The 23,834-nt window shown below is 35.3% G+C and overlaps 2 long non-coding RNA genes across 2 annotated transcripts in view; one reads left to right on the top strand and one right to left on the bottom strand.

Moving 5' to 3' along the window:
• Window positions 1-2,593: 2,593 nt before the first annotated feature.
• On the bottom strand, window positions 2,594-14,389 carry LOC118764762. The gene is made up of 2 exons (XR_005000560.1): window positions 13,902-14,389; window positions 2,594-3,351 (listed from the first exon to the last, which is right to left on the bottom strand). It is a non-coding gene; the product is annotated as an uncharacterized LOC118764762 (long non-coding RNA).
• An 8,843-nt stretch (window positions 14,390-23,232) lies between these two features.
• The window catches only part of LOC118764763, a 15,345-nt gene continuing 14,743 nt past the window's right edge, over window positions 23,233-23,834 (top strand). The window contains exon 1 of the long non-coding RNA XR_005000561.1: window positions 23,233-23,242. This is a non-coding gene — a long non-coding RNA (uncharacterized LOC118764763). The remainder of the gene's footprint in view (window positions 23,243-23,834) is intronic.

Here is a 23,834-nt window from a genome sequence, read left to right as displayed (position 1 = left end):
CATGACTTTACAATCGTGAGCTGAATACTCTAACCACTAAGCCAAATGCCTTAACCTAGGGATGGAAAAGGCAGAGGAGAAATGCAGAAGTGAGTTCTAAAATACCGAAAATAAATTCAGAGTTGTAAGAGCAGCAAAGGAGTAACTTCAGTGGTGAAATATGAGCAAAGAAATGCAGACATAGGCGCAGGAGTGGCTGTGTGGTAAGTAGCTTGCTTACCAACCACATGGTTTCGGGTTCAGTCCCACTGCGTGGCACCTTGGGCAAGTGTCTTCTACTATAGCCTCGGGCCGACCAATGCCTTGTGAGTGGATTTGGTAGACGGAAACTAAAAAGAAGCCCATCGTATATATGTATATATATATATGTTTGCGTGTATGTTTGTATGCCTGTGTTTGTCCCCCTAGCATTGCTTGACAACCGATGCTAGTGTGTTTATGTCCCCGTTACTTAGCGGTTCGGCAAAAGAGACCGATAGAATAAGTACTGGGCTTACAAAGAAAAAGTCCCGGGGTCGAGTTGCTCGACTAAAGGCGGTGCTCCAGCATGGCCGCAGTCAACTGACTAAAACAAGTAAAAGAGTAAAAGAGTATACTAAATGGATGCAAGCCATGCTTTTATTTGAAGTGCAGTAATCTACTTGTTTAGAACATATTCTTCTCTACTCTAGGCACAAGGCCTGAAATTTTGGAGGAGGTGGGGTCAGTCAATTAGATTGACTGCAGTGTGTGACTGGTACTTAATTTATCAACCCCGAAAGAATGAAAGGCAAAGTCGACCTTGGCAGAATTTGAACTCAGAATGTAAATCAGACGAAATACCTATTTCTTTACTACCCACAAGGGGCTAAACACAGAGGGGACAAACAAGGACAGGCAAACAGATTAAGTCGACTTCATCAACCCCAGTGCATAACTGGTACTTAATTTATCAACCCCGAAAGGATGAAAGGCAAAGTCGACCTTGGTGGAATTTGAACTCAGAATGTAAAGACAGACGAAATACCGCTAAGCATTTCACCCGGCATGCTAATGTTTCTGCCAACTTGTCGCCTTTTGTTAGGAACATATTGGCAATTTCAATAAAAGAAAATTTGGTTGTGTATACAGTTTAGTATTTTTCTTTTATTTATTTTCTTTTGTTATTTTTCTTACATTTATTCCACTGTTTTTTAATCATTGGACCATGGATATGGTGGTGTATTTGTACTTCCACCCATCCATACAAAAATTCAAACAAACAACCCAAGAATAGGTTCTAGTAGAGATTCTGCCCACCAAATTCTGTTTACAAGGTATTAATCAACCTGAGGCTATGATACATGATACTTAAGGCCCAAGGTGCCATTATTTGAATGAAATCCAGACACACACACACACATAGGTGATGTCTTCTATATTTGGCTGCATTAATACATTTCATTACTTGTTTCAGTCATTAGACTCTGGCCATCCTGGGGCAACACCTTGAAGAGTTTTAATCAAACAAATCGTTCCCAGTACTTAATATATTTTGCAAAGCCTGGTACTTAATATATTTATTCCTTTTGCCAAACCTTGTATATATATATATACACACACACACCCACCATTTACCAACTTGTATATATATATATATATTATATATATATATTTGTATATATATATGTCTTTTCATGTTTGCAAGACATATATATATTATATATATATATATATATATTATATATATATATATATATATATATATATATATATAAATACATATATATATATACATATATATATATACATATTATATATATATATATGTATTAACATAGATACAAAAACACACACACACACACATACATACATACAACCCATTTCAAAGTAAATATTGATATGTCAGTGTATGTGCATGTTTGTGACTGAGTGTGTGTGTGTGTGTGTGTGTGTGCATGTTTGTGACTGAGTGTGTGTGTGATGGGGCATGTATAAATATATCCATTTGTGTATGGGGTGGGGGTATAATCCTCCTCATTCTCTTAAGTTTTAAGTCTGTTTCCCATGAAAGTATAAACTGTTATTTTAAGCTGCATCAAACCCATCACTGCAATTCCTTACAATCCTCTCTGCATAATACATCCATCATTTATCTGTACACAAACCTTGTAATTTTTTCTTCTCTTTGATTATGTATACAGATGTAGATTTATTAAATCAGGCATTCTGTTGTTTTATTTCAAACCTTTTTTGTTTAACTGAAACTAGTGGATTAAGTGTAAAGACATATCTAAAGATCAGTTAAACCATTATATACCCTACTTTTGAAGAAAATAGCCTCTTCACTTCTCAAGAAGGAATTATTATTGTTTCTTATGTAACCAAGTATTTATATATTTTTGTTAGCTATCTAAATTATGTGTGTTTGAGAATATGGATCTCAGTAATTAAGATTTTAATTCTAGTTTAATACTTAGATATTACACTGTGTATTACTTGTGTCTGATTTGGAAATGGGTACCGGTTCCACCTTTTTGCATAGCAGTTAATAGTAGAAATCTTATGATGTTGTTAAATATAATTTTATGAATGCATACAAAAATGTCAAGGGTAAAACAAAGAAAAGAGGAAATAATTTTACATAGAATTTATTTCCAGCTTCATATTCTCTTGCTTCTTTTGTCTGCTCACATTGGTTTGTTCTTTCAAAGTTGTCACTTAAATGCAAACTACTCAAAACAGTGGCTGTAATTCAAATGCCAGAGATTTTTGCAGAACTGCTATTTTCTTGCCAGTCTTTGTATTTGACTGCTAGTAAGATTAATTGCAAAGTCCAGGACAACAGACTGCACAAAAATATGCCCACCACTACCCACTTATGGAGTTCAGAGTATAAAATGCATTGTAAACTGTTTTACTTTCATGGCTAATTGAAAGCCTCATTCTATCTCTTCCTAAATTCTTCTTTTGTTGGTTCTTTTTATATATTTTTTTACTCCTTTTTACTTAGCACACACTCTGGCTCGGCAGAGCACTTTAGCCACAGTTTGTCTTCTTTCTTCTCCTTTCGTTTCCCTTCTCCAACTTACAGTTCAGTAAATTTATGCATGAGAAGTTTTAACACATTTATAGCCTGATCTACTGTGTTTATCATCCTGTGTTTTTCTCTATTGTGTTTATCATCTCTATTTCTGATCCCTTTCAACATTATTCTGCTCAAGCATTGACTAAAGCTGCCATGCTGAACATTAACTGGCAATGTCAGTTTTTCTCTACAGCATGTTTCACTTTTAATTCCTTAATTCTGTAAAAGTGTATTAAGTCACCTATTGAGGCTTAATAAAAAGATCACTAACCTTAGGAGAGTAGGCAACTTAAAATCACTGGGCACTGCAGCATGAAATAAAAGAAATATGAGGCTTTGAAATACTGTGGAAGTAATATAAGAGGCAGCTCAATAAATGTATATCATATTGTATAGTATCAGCAAAGAAAGAGATATGGCTTTTTAATCCATGTAACTGCAGCACATCTAGGAAGATGGACATTTCAAATGAAAACCATCTAGTTTCCACTTTATGTTAGAGTGGTTGGCACTAAGAAGGCTATTTGGCTGTAAAACTATTGCTTTCATTAAACACATTCTGAGTTAATCAATGTCACCTCACATGTTTGAACAGAAGCTGCCAGGAGTGTGGCTGGACGTAGGCAAATGAAAATGTATCAATGCTGGAAGATTGATGCTCAATAACAAAATTTAGGCTGATTATGTACATTTAATAATCTAAAGTACACATACTGTTATTAAAGTTGGATAAGTATTCACAAAGTGTTGGGGGGGGGCATCTAAAGTAACAGGTTATTTAGATGTGAATATTGATTCGGAAATATTTTGAAGTTCCAGAAGTCAATAATTTCAAATAGTTTTCTATACTGTTTACTATATACTATTGTATTCAAATATAATTCCATATACTTTAAATAAGTGACTGTATATTATGTTGTATCGTAACGAAGAGTCAAAAATGTCATCAGCTGAACTTTTGAAACTAAAAATTAGTTAAATTAAATTAAAGTATTTCTCAAAGTTTAAAATTAGTTCCTACTAATCAATAAAATATTTGAAACATTTCACAGCCATCACTTCATATACATGACAAAACATACATACTGGCACAGGCATATACACGCTCACACGCACACACACGCACACACACATACACACACATACACACACACACACATACACACACACACATCACACACACATACACACACACATACACACACATACACACACACATACACACACACACATACACACACATACACCACACATACACACACACATACACACACACATACACACACACATACACATACACACACACACACACACACACACACACATACGCATTTAGTTGTCCAATAAAGTAGTCTTCCATTCAGCCACGTCCAGCATTTGTTAATTTCCATTTCCAAACTTGGAAGGACCCTCAACAGGAAATCATTCAGTAAGATGCATTGACTGTTATGAGGCAAATTTATAATGTGCTATAAATAAAATATATGTGTACATACATGTTTATATTATATACATTACACTTACATGCATGCAAACATACATTGATATAAAAGAAGGATTGTATCTAAGATAATGCAAAAGTGGGCATAACTTTTTTATTAACTGACATTGGCTGTTGTTGTTAGTTCCTTCTCGAGCCATGCCTGGCTCATAAGGGCCGGTTTCCCGGTTTCTTGGCGTATACGTCGAAGGTGAGCTGCAAGATGCAGGAGGAAAGAGTGAGAGAAAGTTGTGGCGAAAGAGTCAGCAGAAGTTCACCATTACCTTCTGCTGGAGCCACGTGGAGCTTAGGTTTTTCGCTCATAAACACACACATCGCCTGATCTGAGATTCAAACCCGCGATACCTCGACCGCGAGTCCGCTGCTCTAACCACTAGGCCATGTGCCTCCACTACCGACATCGGTCATTCAAAGTGTGCATGTTGGTAGAGTAACTCTTCTTCTATACATATTTACTACTTTCCATTGTTTCCATTACAAGCAGTCATTGAACCCAATTCTCAAATTCTCTTTGAAAATATTCAAATTGCACTGTGATACCCCTTTCTTCACAGTCACTTTCACCTCATCTGCATCATCAAATCATTGACTCTGAAGACATTGGACTGAACAGACAGAAGCTGGAGGGCACCAGATCCAAGCTGTATGGTGGATAGGGGGCCAGTGACCACTCTAATTTGCCAACGGCCAAATTTTTTGCCTAAGATATGTGTGGTCAAGCATTGTTGCGAATTTGGATTGTTTTCAGATTATTGTTCAATTTCTTTCTTTCACGGGCTTTTTGAGTGTCTCAGTATACAGCTTGCTGTTCATGGTATAGCCATGTTCCAGAAAATCAAGGAGAATGACACCCTTGTTATCCACCCCACATTGTAAAAAAAAAAAGAAGAAAAAGAAAAAAAATTACTGTGACTTTCTGCGCCAGTTGTTGGTCCTTGAACTTCTTAGATCTTGGAGAAGAGTTTTCCTTGTTTTTAGATCACATTCCATCCCTTACTACCAAATTAAAGAAAGAAAAAAAAATGTTTCCAGCTAATGCCACTGCCAGGCCATGAGTATATTTAGCACAGTTCATGCTGTTGCAAGCGCCAATTGCTGGTTCTTGAACACCTTAGGTCTTGGAGAAGAGTCTTTGTTTTCGGATCATAACACATGCCCACATTCCATCCCCTGTCACCATATTAATAAAAGAAACAAAACGTCTTCATTATCTCCAAATGCTTCCTGCAAATACCACTGCCAGGGCCCTGACTACCTTTTCCACATTTCATGTTGTTACAAGTATATTTGGTCCTGGTCTCTGGTGTGGGTACCTCCCTCTATCCCATCTGTCTTGGAGGCCCTGTAAAGGACCATGGACACTACTCTTTACACCCTCTCCACTGACGAAGCAATAAAAAAAATCCCAAACAAACCGTTGATTATAAGACTAAATGGGTGGCATAATTGGTTTGGAGCATTTAAGACGAGTCAACAGTATGATGCAGAGTATAGAAGGAGCAATCAATACATGTGCAATATTAATTACTACTCTAGGCACAAGGCCCAAAATTTTGAGGGAGGGGGCCAGTCAATTAGATCAACCCCAATATGCAATTGATACTTAATTTATCGACTCCAAAAGGATGAAAGGCAAAGTCAACCTCAGCGGAATTTGAATTCAGAAAGTAAAGATAGATGAAATACCGCCAAGCATTTCACCCGGCATGCTAACGTTTCTGCCAGCTCGCTGCCTTCATACATGAGGTTAATTGCTTATATATATAAATATATATTTTTTTAAAAAATATTTATGTAATTAGATATAGACTATTACCGATATTAGATTATTGGTGGGTTTCTTACCTTAAAAATTAAAATTAATATTTAACATTATAATCGATTTTGATATAATCATAATTGTTAAGTTTTAAGTTTCTAGTTTGATATTAGAGTTTATTATTAGTAAAATTATTATCTTATTTATATCTTAAAAATATTGTTTAAATATTTCTGATTATTTTAAAATATTTCAATTAACCTGAAGATTGACTGTAACCATAACTTGAATTATTAATTGAATTTAAATTATTGTTATTCGAATTGGTACAGCCAGGAAACGATCGTAGTGTTTTACTCTTTATCTTTTATTAACTTTTAATACTTTTGATATTTATATTACAAAAAAAAAAAAAAAAATAAATAAATAAAATAATATAAAATATAAAAATATACATACATATATATATATATATATATATATATATATATATATATATACATATTATATATTTAAATTTATAAGTTTAAATTATTTAAATAATTTTTTGATTTTTAACTTTTATATTTTTAAATTAATTTTATGTATTGGCTTATGTTTTTCACTGTTTGATTTTCATAATGGTGGTTTTATCTCTAATTTAATATAATATAATATAGTATATTTATACTATAAAATTGGATTTAATCCTAAATCTAATTTTTCCCTGTAAGTTTGGATTTATTCCTAATATTATTATTATTAATATATTAATATATATATATATATATATATATATATATATATATATATATATATATACATAGTAAATGGGTAATAAAAATAAATTATCATTACCAGTGACCTAGCACAAAAGACGAATTAGTCATTAGACTATATATTATTCATAAAGAAATACATTAAAAGGCTTCCAAATAAAGAAGTGCTGTGCTAGACAAACAAAAGGGATAAATTCATGAAAGGAATGAAAATCAAAAACGTTTAACATCTCAGCTAATATATATATATATATATATATATATATATATATATATATATATATACATACATATATATACACATATTATATATATACATATATATATATATATATATATATATATATATATATATATATATGGCACAGGAGTGGTTGTGTGGTATGTAGCTTGCTAACCAACCACATGGTTCTGGGTTCAGTCCCACTGTATGGCATCTTGGGCAAGTGTCTTCTGCTATAGCCCCAGGCCGACCAATGCCTTGTGAGTGGATTTGGTAGACGGAAACTGAAAGAAGCTTGTCGTATATATATATATACATGTGTGTATGTGTGTATGTGTTTGTGTGTCTGTGTTTGTCCCCCTAGCATTGCTTGACAACCGATGCTGGTGTGTTTACGTCCCCGTCACTTAGCGGTTCAGCAAAAGAGACCGATAGAATAAGTACTGGGCTTACAAAGAATAAGTCCCGGGGTCGATTTACTCGACTGAAGGCGGTGCTCCAGCATGGCCACAGTCAAATGACTGAAACGAGTAAAAGAGTAAAAGAGTATATAAAGTTAATCCAAACAAGAAAACAAAAACAAAAAAACACAGCAACGCAAGGATGTGGAACAAATAAAGTATTATTGGACGCTCAGGAAAGAAGGGAAGAAATATACATATATACATATATACACACACACACACACATATATACACACACACACACACACACACATATATATACACACACACACACATATATATACACACACACACACATATATATACACACACACACACATATATATATACATATATAAATATAAATTACAGATAAAACCACTATTATGCAACTTTTCCCTGTAAGTTTGGAGTTATACTCCCTAATATTATTATATATACATCTATATATATATATATATATATAGATAGATAGATAGATATATATGGAGAGAGAGAGAGAGAGAGATACATATATGCATATATATATATATACATATATGCACATATGTATATATACATATATGTACACATATATATATATATATATATATATGTACATATACACACACACACACACATATATATATATACTTATGTATATATATACACACATATATATATATATACATATATATACATATATATATATACATACATATATATACATGCATACATATACACACACACACACTTATTTACTGTAAATTATCTTATGTTTCTAATACATGCTGTGTAATGCATATTTATTATTATTATTATTATTATCATATATATCTATATATCTATATATTAACACATATATATATATATATATATATATATACGACAGGCTTCTTTCAATTTCCGTCTACCATATCCACTCACAAGGTTTTGGTCGGCCTGAGGGTATCTGCCTGGCGGGTTACGTAAAAGAAGTTGCACAATGGATGAGATTGGAAAGAGTGATAGACCAACATCATTTTTGTCTATGCCTTCCTCTATATTTTCAAGTTTCATTTGAAAAAGGAAAATAAGGGCAAAGACAGAAGTACTGCTTCTCAGCAAATTTGATGACAGGTGAATGAGCGTAGTGAGCATGGCCAGAGCAAACAGGCCTGCTCTGAGTGTGTACCTGTTGACTGGAGGTCAACTGGGAGAGGGCGCTTGTGTTGGTGATCAGAGTATTGTTGTTTTGTGGTGGTGTTTCCTTGAGTGGGCCTTGGTGATCTCCATGCATTTGGGGACTTTTTCCTTTGCGTTAACCATTTTTCTCTTCCTTTATATGAACTTTATGTAATTTTGCAAAATTCTGTCTTCGATCTTTTATCAGCTTTTGTGGTTAAATAGGGGAAACATTAAGAATGATAATCATGGTTTCTGATTTTAGACACAAAGCCAGCGATTTTGAAGGGAGGGTGTTTATTCAATGCCATCAACTCCAATACCAAACTGGTATTTTGTTTTATTGAGCCCAGAGGGATGAAATGCAAAGTTAACTTTGGCATGGATGTGAACTCAGAATGTAAAGAGCTGGAACAGGCACCATAAAGCATTATCGTCTGATACTCTGATAATTCTACCAATCCTGCCTTACTACTACTACTACTACTACTACTACTACTACTACTACGAAGAAGAAGAAGAAGAAGAAGAAGAAGATTCTAACTGGGCCCCACCTGCAAGGTCATGCGCTGTTTATCTTGATATGAGATCACGATGTCGTGTACATATGGTTGTGACGCATGTACCTGTGTACCCTTATCAGACAGGTAGTCATGATGAGTATACTGAGACACGTTAGAGCGCCGGGCGGAATGCTTAGCGGTATTTCGTCTGTCGTTATGTTCTGAGTTCAAATTCTGCCGAGATCGACTTTGCCTTTCATCCTTTCGGGGTCGATAAATAAAAGTACCAGTTTCGCACTGGGGTCGATGTAATCGACTTAATCCCTTTTGTCTGTCCTTGTTTCTCCTCTCTGTGTTTGGCCCCTTATGGGCAATAAAGAAATATATACTTTACCCTAGTGTCACTTTGATGGCATGCACTGCTCTCTCACTCAATGATAATAATAATAATAATAATAATAATAATAATAATTATTATTATTATTATTATTATAATCCTTTATATTATAGGCACAAGAACTGAAATTTGGAGGACGTGGCTAGTCAGTTACCTCGACCCCAGTATTTCACTGGTACTTAATTTATCACCACCCCCACCACCCCCACGCTCCACAAAAAAAAAGGGATGAAAGGTAAAATCAACCTCGGTAGAATTAGAACTCAGAATACGAAGAGAGACAGAATGCTGCACCTTAAAAGAATTCTTGTGAATAATAATTCTCTCTACTATAAACACAAGGCCTGATCTCTTCTTCTTTTTATTATGGGGTGCTTATTGAGTATATAAATGATAATGATGAAGATGATGATGATTTATTTGCTACGGGGGAGCATCAGGTGAGGGCGATATTACAAGACTAGTTTACAGTTAGTGTTGTGGTTTACATAAAACATGAGTGAAGGTGTAGGAGTGGCTGTGTGGTAAGTAGCTTGCTTACGAACCACATGGTTCTGCGTTCAGTTCCAGGGCGTGGCACCTTGGGCAAGTGTCCTCTACTATAGCCTTGGGCCGACCAAAACCTTGTGAGTGGATTTGGTAGACGAAAACTGAATGAAGCCCGTCGTATATATATATATATATATATATATATATATATATATATATGAATGTGCGTGTATATGTTTGTGTGTTTGTGTTTACGTCCCCCCAACATCGCTTGACAACATACTAAGTTACGTCCCCGTAACTTAGCGGTTCGGCAAAAGACACCGATAGAATAAGTACTAGGCTTACAAAGAATAAGGCTTGGGGTCTCGACAACCGATGGTGTGTTTACGTCCACGTAGCTTAGCGGTTCAGCAAAGGAGACCGATAGAATAAGTACTAGGCTTACAAAGAACAAGTCTTGGGGTCGACTAAAGGCGGTGCTCCAGCATGGCCACAGTCAAATGACTGAAACAAGTAAGAGAGAAGGAGAGGAAGTGGGAAAAGACTGGATAAAACGTATACATTGTTTACAAAATGCGTAAACACATCTATGAGGCAATCCTCCTGACACAGGGGAACCTCTAGTTAGAGCCAACAAAGGAACCGGACAGATCCAGGATCACCCTGACCACCAACAGCACAAGCCCTTGCATGACTGATGTTCTTCATTCTACAGGTATATGCTCAGGGTAGGTCCATTCACCCGAACTATTTTTACGAGACACGTTTTAACAAATTCGCTGCAGGCGAGCGCTTCCCTCTCCATCCTCACTTTTCTTTGGAAGTGGAACTTGAAAAAGTCGATGAAGTTTGACCAGAGAGGAAAGTGTCTGCCCTCAATGCTTTCAACACCTCGTCCACACACGACCTCTTTTGCTATTGCCACTAAATAGAGGACCATCATTTGTCCCGCCTCGATAAAGGTGGGTTAGGAGTCGAGCTTCGCAACAGAGACGAGGACAGCCGGATTCGCCCTACACGTAACAACAGCTATTCATAACTCCACAATCTGCAATGCTCGGACAGTGCACCGAGTGCATACAGGGTGGGTTTGTCACTTTGCACGCATCTCGGACAGTCCCACTTGTCAACACTTCCATGCCTTCAGAGTTTGTGCTCCTGTGCAGAACTGCCAAATCAAGAACACACACACAGACAATGTATATATGTGTGTGTCTATCTATCTATCTATCTATCTATCTATCTATCTATCTATCTATCTATCTATCTATCTATCTATCTGTGTGTGTGTGTGTGTGTGTGTGTGTTGTGTGTGTGTGTGTGCGCGTGCGTGCGTGTGTGTGGAGAGAGAGAGAGAGATGAGTGTCTCTGAATAAAATCTGCAATTTTGTTTTGATTTCCGATTGAATGTCTTCAGCTTCAATTGCCTTGTTAATATCCCTGGCGAAATGCATTTTTGCCAGATAAAATTTGTTGTCTTGGTTATATGTTTTAATCTGGGCCTTTACTTAATATAAGATACAAACACTTGATCTGTCCAACTTTGTAACCTCTTGGCAACATACTTTTAATGAAAAAGAGAAGCTATCGTTCAGTTATATTCTCATGGATAATCCGATTCTGTTTGGTCACAAATTTAATTTATGAGTTAATTAGTTTTTCACTCACCCTATGTACGTGTGCACACTGAAGCAAACACACACACACACACACGCTATATGTGTGTGTAAGACAGAAAGAGAGATAGAGAGAGAGTGTGTGTGTGTATACAAGCCTTAATATATATTCTCCTTTCCTTTCGGGTATACATATATTAAGTCATTTGAAAATTACAAAGAATAAGGATTGACTCTGAAGGTGATGATTCGTCCAACCCATACCAGCATGGAAAGCGGACGTAAAAATGATCTTTCAAAAAGTGATTAGAAATAAATTCTTACTAATTTTAGCACAAAGCCAGTGCGTGCGTGTGTGTGTGTGTATGTATTTGTGGTGTGTGTGTGTGCTTGTTTGTGGTGGGACAGTCAACATTATCCACCTCACTACTTGACTGGTGTTTTATTTTATCGGTCCCGTAAGGAAGACAGACAAAGTTGTCCTCGGTGGGAATTGAACTTATTACGTAAAGATCTGGAAGAAATGCCGCTCATTTTGTCCGACGTTTGACAGAAGTAAATGCTTTATTGAAAACAGGGTTAAATATGAGTTGATATTATCATTATTCATAGATTTACTGAAGACTTTTATTGTTGTTGTGTAGTTCAAGTCAGCAAGCCTCTAGAATATGCAACTAACGGGGTATAGTGTTGGCCCTCGTATCCTTTTTGCATTTCAGGGACTTCACAGTGGATATTATACATCTTTAAGACGATAATGAGTAAATATGAGAGAATCTTGAATGTCATTTCTTGCCCGTCAAGCGACTATAGATTCGTTAATGTCTCACTGCACGTATGACTCAATCTTGTTTCTCTTCTGCTTGTGTTTATTAAACCCATTAGGTTGCTGTGAACTACTTCATTTACATATTTCCTCGAGCCTCTTAGGGAAATACATAATGAGCGATATTACAGAATATGCGAAATTTCTCATTCAATGCATATTACGTAGTTAATCAAGTAATGTAAACCAAATTTCAATTGACTTATAACAGGATGTCGCTAGTCATGCATCAAGGCCCACCTTGAGTTTAACTGCTTTAATTATGAGGGGCAGTGGATTACACCAAAACGAATCTTACACATATACTCAGATGTACATACATCAAAGTGTATACGAGCATGTGCGTGCGTGTGTGTATATGTATATACATATATATATGTATATATATATATGCATATGTATGTATATATGCATATGTATGTATATATATATATATGCATATGTATGTATATATATATGTATGTATATGTATGTATGTATATGTATGTATGTATATATATGTATGTACATATATATATGTATATATGCATATGTATGTATATATGCATACGTATGTATATATATATATATGTATATATATATGCATATGTATATATATATATATGCATATGTATGTATATATATATGTATGTATATATATGTATATATATATATATATATGTATGTATATGTATGTACGTATATATATGTATGTACGTATATATATGTATGTATATATGCATATGTATGTACATATATATATGTATGTATATATGCATATGTATGTATAATATATATATATATGTATGTATATATATATGTATGTATATATATATGTATGTATATATATATGTATGTATATATATATGTATGTATATATATATGTATATGTATGTATGTATATATATTGCTTACAAGTAAAAATGAATAGATGCTTTCGTGCATCTGCGTACACAGAAGAAGAAAAAAAACATAACAAATAACAAATAAATAAAGCTGTGTGCGTGTAACTTGACAACTTCCTTTACACAGATGAATGAACATTGTGCCACGGTGTTATTTACTATCTGAAGCGGTTATTCCAAATTTAGCAATGGTAAATATAATCTTAGATTAAAACATTATCCTCAAATATTGAATAACAATTATCAAAATGAAGGACATGCTAATTTTCTTGAAGTTGAATACAAAACTTCGATACTAAGGACGACTTACCTTTCCAGCTAACGGACAGTCGGAGTTTTTTTTTCGGACATCAGATTCATCTCCTGTTAGTGTTGTTTAAAGTCAGTTCAGTCCCGATCTATGATGAAAGACATTCCAGCCATAACTAGATCTTTATTTTTAGTTACATTATGTCTAAATTATCCGATGTATCCTTTTTTTTTCTCTCTCTCTTAAGACAATAGGATGTGACTGGAGGGTTATTTTACTGCTATTTCTAACACGGCGAACGACCATGTTGAGGCTCAAAGCCATTATCACTATCAGTGGTGCATAGTTGAATTTGTACGATGTCCAGTAGTTACTCTATGAGGATGGTGATGTAAGTAAAGCGGAATAGATACTAGTGGGAGTCAAAACAAAGTTAACTTTGTATTGTACAAGTTGAACGTGGCAGAAACGTTAGCGCGCCGGGCGGAATGCTTAGCGGTATTTCGTCTGTCGTTACGTTCTGAGTTCAAATTCCGCCGAGGTCGACTTTGCCTTTCATCCTTTCGGGGTCGATAAATAAAAGTACCAGTTTCGCACTGGGGTCGATGTAATCGACGTAATCCCTTTTGTCTGTCCTTGTTTGTCCTCTCTGTGTTTATCCCCTTTGTGGGTAATAAAGAAATAGGTATTTCGTCTGTCGTTACGTTCTGAGTTCAAATTCCGCCGAGGTCGACTTTGCCTTTCATCCTTTCGGGGTCGATAAATAAAAGTACCAGTTTCGCACTGAGGTCGATGTAATCGACTTAATTCCTTTCTCTGTCCTTGTTTGTCCCCTCTGTGTTTAGCCCCTTTTTGGGCAATAAAGAAATATATATTTATTGGGAAATAACTTGTGAAGCGACGAGTAGAAATTTACAGTTGAAGGGAGGTAACTTTTGATTCGCACCTGTGTTCACTGTCGTTTAGCTGCACTTTTATAAAACTTTAGTCTTTGAGATCCTAAGCTATAAAATATAACTTTTACATAAAATATCAACAATTTTTTACAAATATTAATTTGCAGAGTGTATTTTGGAGGTAACTAAATATCGCAGTGTTATTTTATCCCATGGTCTTTGGTTTCTGCCATACACAGAAACCCTTAAGTTTATTAAAATGTAACTCATTTTCTCCTACACGAACAAATTGTTGTTTTAAAAAGTACACACACATATATTTATTACAACGAAAATTTAAAGTTTGGACATAGAGTTACAAAAGCTTTCGTATCCACAAAGCCAAACAGCGTACTTCTTTTCTGATATATGTTTTATTTTCTATACACACACACACATATATATATACACACACACGCACGCACAAATGCTTGGCTTCCCAGACCCCCGGTCGAACCGTCCAGTCCATGCTAGCATGGAAAACGGATAATAATTTTATACACACACAGACACACACGTGACCGACCAGGCTATCAGATGTTGCTACACATCGCTGGTCACAATGTGCTTTGCTTTGTTTTAGCCTTCAAATGACGCCACCCCGCTGGCTAAGCGAGCAGGCCAACAGAAGAAAGAGAGAGAGAAAGTTGTGGTGAAAGAGTACGGCGGGGATCCCCCCCCCCCACCTGCCGGGGCCTCGTGGAGCTTTAGATGTTTTCGCTCAATAAACACTCACAACGGCCGGTCTGGGAATCGAAACCGCGATCCTACGACCTCAAGTCCGCTGCCCTAACCACTGGGCCATTATGCCTCCACTATATTTACACACACACACACACCCACATACACACTCACATATATATATATATATATATATATATATACATATATATTAAACTTTTAATACTTTTGATATATATTTAAAATAATATAAATGAATTAATTTTATGTATTGGCTTATGTTTTTCATTGTTTGATTTGCCTAATAGTGGTTTTATCTCTAATTTAATATAATATAATATAATATATTTATACTATAAAATTGGATTTAATCCTAAATCTGATTTTTCCATGTAAGTTTGGATTTATTCCCTAATATTTTATTATATATAGTATATATAGTATATATATATATATACATATATATATATTCAAAATGTGACCGCGTGTGTACCATTAGCGATTTTTTTTCCTCTGTCTTCCCTTCTCTGGATCTTTCCTTCTCCTATGTTTCCGACGAAGAGCTCCGCTTGAAACGTTAAACCCTCCTTCTTTCCTGAACGTCCAATAATACTATATTTGTTCCACGTCCTCGAGTTGTTGTGTTTTTATGCGCTTTCTTGTTTGGATTAACCTTATATATATATATATATATATATATATATATATAACTACGCTCCAGTCTGATCTGGCAGTGTTTCTACAGCTGGATGCCCTTCCTAACACCAACCACTCCGTGAGTGTAGTGGGTGCTTTTTATGTGCAAGGCTGGCAACGGCCACGTTCAGATGGTGCTTTTTACGTGCCACCGGCACAGGTCTCACAACTACAATTTCCATTTGATTTTTTAATGTTGATGTACTTGACTCAATAGGTCTCCTCATATATATACATATATATATATGTATATATATATATGAAGAAGCAATTTAAACATGGATTTGTCTTTTATATTCTTTATAGTGATAATAATATATATATATATATACAAAATAAGAAAATGGAGGAATAGATTTCTTTCAATCATCAACTTCCAGATAATACCAATTCATATAATTTATTAACTAATTATTTAGATTAAATAGGAACATCCAAATCCAAGTGTACCTTTATCAGATGGGTAGTCATGATGGGTATACTGGGCTTCGTATATTTTACCCCAGTGTCACTTTGATGGCATGTACTGCACTCTCACTCAATAATAATAATAATAATAATAATAATAATGATTTTAATATTTAAATAATTTTATTTTTCCTACTTTTCTCTCTCTCACACACACACTCAGAGATATCATATATATTTTACAACTTCCTGCCACTCTACATTGACATTTTTCTAAGCCAAATATTTGTACAAATTTACTTAGTCATGACGTGATCATCCAGAGCTGACGTAACTATTTTAAGTTGACACCACAAGCTCTGTCTGCCAGTCTCTTAGTCTTCACACTAAAACTTAGTACTTCTATCAGATTTTTTTTTTGTTATTTTATATTTTATTTCGATAAGTACAAATAGTTTTAGATGTACTATTAATGAAGTAATATCCACTCTAATATACTAATATTTGAAGAAGCAATTTAAACATGGATTTGTCTTTTATATTATTTATAGTGATAATAATACTATGATAGAAAAATTTTAAAGTAGGAAAAATAGAATTATTTAAATATTAAAATCATTATTATTATTATTATTATTATTATTGCCAGCCTCGTCTGGCACCTGTGTCAGTGGCACATAAAAAACACCATCCGAGCGTGGCCGTTTGCCAGCCTCGTCTGGCACCTGTGTCGGTGGCACATAAAATCACCCACTACACTCTCGGAGTGGTTGGCGTTAGGAAGGGCATCCAGCTGTAGAAACACTGCCAGATCTGACTGGACTGGTGCAGCTTTCGGGCTCCCCAGACCCCAGTTGAACCGTCCAACCCATGCTAGCATGGAAAGCGGACGTTAAATGATGATGATGATGATGATGATTGAGTGAGAGGGCAGTGCATGCCATCAAAGTGACACTGGGGTAAAATATACGAAGCCCAGTATACCCATCATGACTACCCGTCTGATAAAGGTACACTAGGCACATGCATCACAACCATATGTGTGCGACATGGTGATCTCATATCAAGATAAACAGCACATGACCTTGCAGGTGGGGCCCAGTTAGAATTTTCTTCTGGTTGAGTAGCCCATCCCGCTCAAAAGGTCTCTGAATAAGGATTGTTTAAGGATGTTGAAAGAACCACCCATGTTTCCAGAGGTGAATTATTCAAACCCCAAAGAATCCCTCTCAACACATGGCTATGATGCTCCCCCACTACTTCTGCTCCTGATCAGAGATTCACATATCGTCAGCCACTAAGGGACATGCTCAACTGGTTAAGGTCAAACAACTGACAAGCAGATCTGTGGTATTGAGCAGAATATTTGCTGTAGCCCATTATTATTATTATTTTATTATTATTATTATTATTATTATTATTATTATTCTATGTTTGACTTTTGCTTTATATTTGTACAAGTTGGCTCCAAGTCTCACCCAGAGACCTCAAGAGACAACAGGGTTGGAAGTTCATGTTGTTATGCCTAGTGTGCCATATATTTGGGGGGTGGGGATGTTGTACTAATGAATGTATTATTATTATTATTATTATTATTATTATTATTATTATTATTATTATTACTATTACTATTACTATTACTATTACTATTATTATTATTATTATTATTATTATTATTATTATTAAGGCAGCGAGTTGGCAGAATTGTTAGCACAGCAGGCAAAATGCTTAGCAACATTTTGTCAATCTTCGGGTTCCGAGTTCAAATTCCGGTCAGGTCGACTTTCCCTTTTCATCCTTTTAGTGTCAGTAAAATAAGTACCAGTTGAACATTGGGTTCAAAGTAAATTGACTTACCCACCTCCCTGAAAATTGCTAGCCTTGTACCAAAATTTGAAACCATTATTATAATTAGAATTTAGATGAAATTTAAAAAATGCCTACTAAAATACATAAATGTAAATACTAAATGAAATAAACTCACTATTTGAGACTAATTTCATTAAATTATGCAACCTCTCTTTTAAATTTTTATGCAGATTGGAACTAAGTAATGATCTCTGTGCATAGTTCCTATTGGCTAATAACTACTCATTACATCTCTGCTAATATCTACTTATTACATCACTGCACAACGGAAATAAACCCTTTACAATTAATATAAAATGAAAACCTCATAAAATTGGAATAAATATTTTTAAATTATTCAAACTGAAAATCCTGTTTCATAAGAAATAGTAACTTAATGCCGGATCCAGATGGTAATATGTTAATGCTTTTAATAAAGATTTGGTTGAAAATAAGCATGAAATTAAAACATAATGTTAACCATCATAATTTCATTTAATCAGATCAAATGAAATAAGTACTTGATTGTAATTTGATGATTCATACTATGACAATCTCAAATATTAAAATATTAATTAACGCTTTAAAAACTGTTTTTATGTAGGTACTGTGGGTGTTTATGAGGTGGGGAGGGATGATATTTAAGTATAAAGGTAGATAAATAGGTATCAGGTAGATAGGTACTTTGCATTCAAAATGTTGTCAAACATATATAGCACTTGTAAGGTCCCCACAAAATTCTTATTTAAACAATAATGATCTTTAAGAGTATATATATATATATATATATTCCTGTGTGTGTGTTTGTAATCATTTGCAAACTGATATTGACACTGGGCGAAATGCATAATGGTATTTCGTCTGCCGTTACGTTCTGAGTTCAAATTCCACCGAAGTCGACTTTGCCTTTCATCCTTTCGAGGTCAATTAAATAAGTACCAGTTATGCACTGGGGTCGATATAATCAACTTAATCTGTTTGTCTGTCCTTGTTTGACCTCTCTGTGTTTAGCCCCTTGTGGGTAGTAAAGAAATAGGTATTTCATCTGCCGTTATGCTCTGAGTTCAAATTCTGCCTAGGTCGACTTTGCCTTTCATCCTTTCGGAATCAATTAAATAAGTACCAGTTACACACTGGGGTCAATGTAAGCGACTTAATCCCTTTGTTTGTCCTCTCTATGTTTAGCCCCCTGTGGGAAATAAAGAAACAAATATTGGTTTCAAATTTTGGCACAAGGCCAATAATTTCAGAGGAAGATTTATGTCGATTTTATCAGCTCCAGTTCTCAACTGGTACTTATTTTATCGACTCTGAAAGGATGAAAGGCAAAGTCGACCTCAGCAGAATTTGAACTCAGATCATTAAGATGAATGAAATAGTGCGAAGCATTTTACCTGGCATGCTAGCAATTTTGCCAGCTCACCGCCTTACAAATATTGTTAATAATGTTCTGTCATGTAGCAATACAGTTCATGTAGCTGTAATCATCTTTCATGTAGTAGTACATGTCATGTAGCTATAATCATTGATCAAGTAGCAGTAAAGTTCATGTAGTAGTAATCGTTTACCATGTAGTATCAGTTTTGTGCATATATAATTGCTGATTAAACCATCAGCTTTAAAACAGTATATCGCAGCTCAGAATAAGTTTTATTAATCAAAGAAACAGCCATGAGAAGCAACACATTTTTACCTGTAAGAAACAAGTCTATTTATTCCAGTAGCATAGAATTCTAGAGTCTTGGAATTAATGAATTCTTCAACTGTATTTTGAGCTGCTGGTTTGTCACTGAAATTGGGTGAGAAAGAGAGAGGACATCATAACTCAGCTTGTTCAATTTTTGCAGTGTCATTTGTAGGACATAATAATAATAATAATAATGAAATTATTGTATACAGTGCTCAGGTGCAACACAACTTGTCAAAAGTGCGTATAAAGCATATGCAGTAATGTACAAATGTCTGGAAAGTGAACATTGTATGAGTTAGATACATGCTTGCGTGTGTATGGAGGGGAGAAAATCAGGTGTGGTGTTGGCGAATCTCAGGAAGCATGGAAGTTTTGAAGGATGCAGTGGCTGAATATTGTGAAGGAGGGAAATTGGTCTAGTAAATGATTCAATTAAATAGTTAAACTCCTTTTTCTTAAAGGGAAGTAATTTTTTCCACTTTGCAAACATTACATATTTATCTGGTTGTCTCTGGTGTGTATATGTGTGTGTTTGTGTGTAAGAGAGAGAGAGAGAAAAAGCGAGAGAGAGAGAGAGAAAAAGCGAGAGAGAGAGAGAGAAACAGTGCATAGGTATTTTTCATACTGAACCTACAACTTTGTTGCTTGATTTGAGTTGTATAAACTCCAATGGTGAGCCATATCTTGCACAGATCAGTTTCTCAATTCAGTGATGGTAATAATAGTAATTTAGTTTAAGTGGTAATGAATAAAGATGGGCGTCAGTAACAGCAACCATTAGGGGTCATGTCAATAGCAATATTGATTTCAAAATTTGCCTCAAGGCCACCAATTTTGGAAGAGGGGTTAAGTCAATTATGTTGACCCAAGTACTCAACCGATATTAATTTTATCAACCCTGAGAGGATAAAAGGCAAAGTCAACCTGAGTGGGATTTGATCTCATAATATAAAGAAGGATGAAATGCTGCTAAGCATTTTGCCAAGTATACTAATGATTCTACCAGCAGTATTAACATTTCTCTTCGATAGGAATATAAAATGAATAGACTTAGTTTTATTCCTCTCAAGTAGACTATAGGCGTACGAGTGGCTGGGTGGTAAGTAGCCTGCTTACCAACCACATGGTTCCGTGTTCAGTCCCACTGGGTGGCACCTTGAGCAAGTGTCTTCTTCTATAGCCTCGGGCTGTCCAAAGCCTTGTGAGTGGATTTGGTTGGTGGAAACTGAAAGAAGCCTGTTGTATATATATGTGTGTGTGTGTGTGTGAGTTTGTCCCCCCCCCCAACATCGCTTGACAACCGATGCTGGCATGTTTATGTCCCTGTAAATTAGCGGTTCGGCAAAAGACACTGATAGAGTAAGTACTAGGCTTCCAAAGAATAAGTCCTGGGGTCGATTTCCTCGACTAAAGGCGGTGCTCCAGCATGGCCGCAGTCAAATGCCTGAAACAAGTAAAAGAGTATCCCTTTATATATTCTTTCTTTCTTTCTCCCTTGTTTTCTGTCTTTCTTTCTTTCGTTCCTTTTTTGCTTTTTTTTATTATTTTATTTTAGGTTTTTCCCAAAATTCAAGTCAATCACTCACACCGAGACAAGGACCTTATGGGTTACATTGATTGGTTGATGAATATGTGTGTGCGTGTGTGTGTGTGCGTGTGTGTGTGTGTGTGTGTGTGTGTGTATGCATGTGGATAAACTTGTTTCTGCTTAGGCCTCGAAACCGGTTTTATATTATGATCAGTAAAACCGAAACCGATTTGCCAAAACCAATTTTAAGGCTTGCTGTTTCGGATCTTTTCAGTAAAAGATGTTTTATGTAACACATTCTACCAGTATACGAAGTTTAAAAGTGTTTAGTTACAAATAACTATTTTTTAAATGTTCCGGTCAAAGTGAAAAGATCCGCTATTTCTTTGTTTTTGTTTTTTTTTGCAAAACATTTCTCCATTTTTTTCTTTTCGAGAAATATTGTTGAAACTGAACTAACTGAACTGTTGTCGGTCACCTTTAGTTGAGAGTGCTGTCTGTTTCATTGAAACATATCGCAACATACCAATTCTCACCTTCTTTCCCCTTGAACCTCAGATCAGCACCTTGTCATCTCCTTCGCTAACCCCTGGCTGACTCTTTGAATTTGCAGGTAACTGAGTTTATTCATAGCAAGTCAAGGGGATGCTGTTAGTCTTCAGTCGGGTGATCTTTCCCCGTTGAGCATATGTAATAAATAACCAGTTCCAGATTCATTTCAAGGAAGTAACACTAAATTTTTTGATAAAAAAAAGTGAAGATATCGCTATAACGGACGATAGCGATTGCCATAACAGATGATAGCGATCGCCATAACAGATGATAGTGATGATGAAGCTGGTGTAAGCCAATAAGACATACTTTGTCAAACAGATTTGGCTCACGAAAATGCTTGTTTACCCCAGCTAAAACCTGAATTTAACAAAGTTTTAAATAAGGTAAGAAAAATTTCAAAATTTTTCCGTAAATCTCCTATAAAAAATGAAATTTTGCAAGATTTTGTACGAGCGAACTTTGATAACAGAGAATATAAACTTATACTGGATTGCAGAACTCGGTGGAATAGCACATTCCATATGATTGAGAGATTTTTGAAATTGAAAAGCTGCATTCCAAATGCTCTACGAGCAGAACGGATCTTTTCCTTTTGAAGGCCAGATTTCAACACAATTTCTAGTTAACTAAACACTTTAAAACTTCGTATAGTGGTAGAATGTGTCAAAAGAAAACATTATTTTTCACTTGGCTTTCTTGATAAATTTGTAATTCGTTTGTTTAACGTAGTTTAATTTTTCGAATTTTAACCAATCCTATGCTCTCTTTTGAGCTAAAATCATTTGCTGCGTCTAAAACTGAGACAACATCCTGTAACTAACCCTCCCCCTCCCACTAACCCTAACCCTAAATTTTTTCTTTCTTAATTGTTAAATTAATTTAATTGTTACGTGTGTAAAAAAAACTAAAGCAATGGAAAATAATTTAAACAATTAACATACAAAATAATTCTATAAATTTTATACACACGCTTTCCGTACGTATACGAAAGCGTGTGGATTGAAAAAAGTTCTTTGTTGCTACTGGCAACAAATGTCTTTCCCTCAGGGCAGACGTGTGTGTGTATGTTTTTGAGTCTGTGTTTGTCCCCACCACTGCTTGATAACTGGTGTTCGTTTACTTATGTCCCCCATAACTTAGTGTTTCAGCATGAGAAACTGATACAATAAGTACAAAACCTAAAAAGGAAAGTAAATATTGGGGTCAAGTCCAATAGCAGAGGGGGAGACGATGCAGTTAGCAGCAGGCCGCTTGGTCAGCAAAAGAGACCGTTCTTGGCTCTGCCCGTCTTTTTATCCCTATCTCACGAGAGCTACCTCTTTGTTAACGATGTGACCAGGGGAGATAACTCCAGATGACCCCCCCACTCCTCCCCACGTTCGGACATGGATTCAACTACCGTCGCCAACACAGCTAAACCCTTCAAGGTGGTACTCCAGCATGGTTGCAGTTCAATAACTGAAACAAGTAAAATATAAAAGACATTTATGTACGTACATATATGTATGTATGCATGTACGTATGTATGTATGTCCTTCTGTCCCTCTGTCCATCCATACACACGTAGATGGTGGGTGACTTCAGAGTTAAACCTAGGCTGAAACAGAGATAAAAGCCAATATGGAGAAGGAAGATATGGAAGCTAAAAGATT

This window comes from Octopus sinensis, linkage group LG9 (assembly GCF_006345805.1).
Source record: "Octopus sinensis linkage group LG9, ASM634580v1, whole genome shotgun sequence".
Lineage (NCBI taxonomy): Eukaryota > Metazoa > Mollusca > Cephalopoda > Octopoda > Octopodidae > Octopus > Octopus sinensis.
Note: the sequence above shows the minus strand (reverse complement) of the source record. Positions and strands in the feature narration are given on the sequence as shown.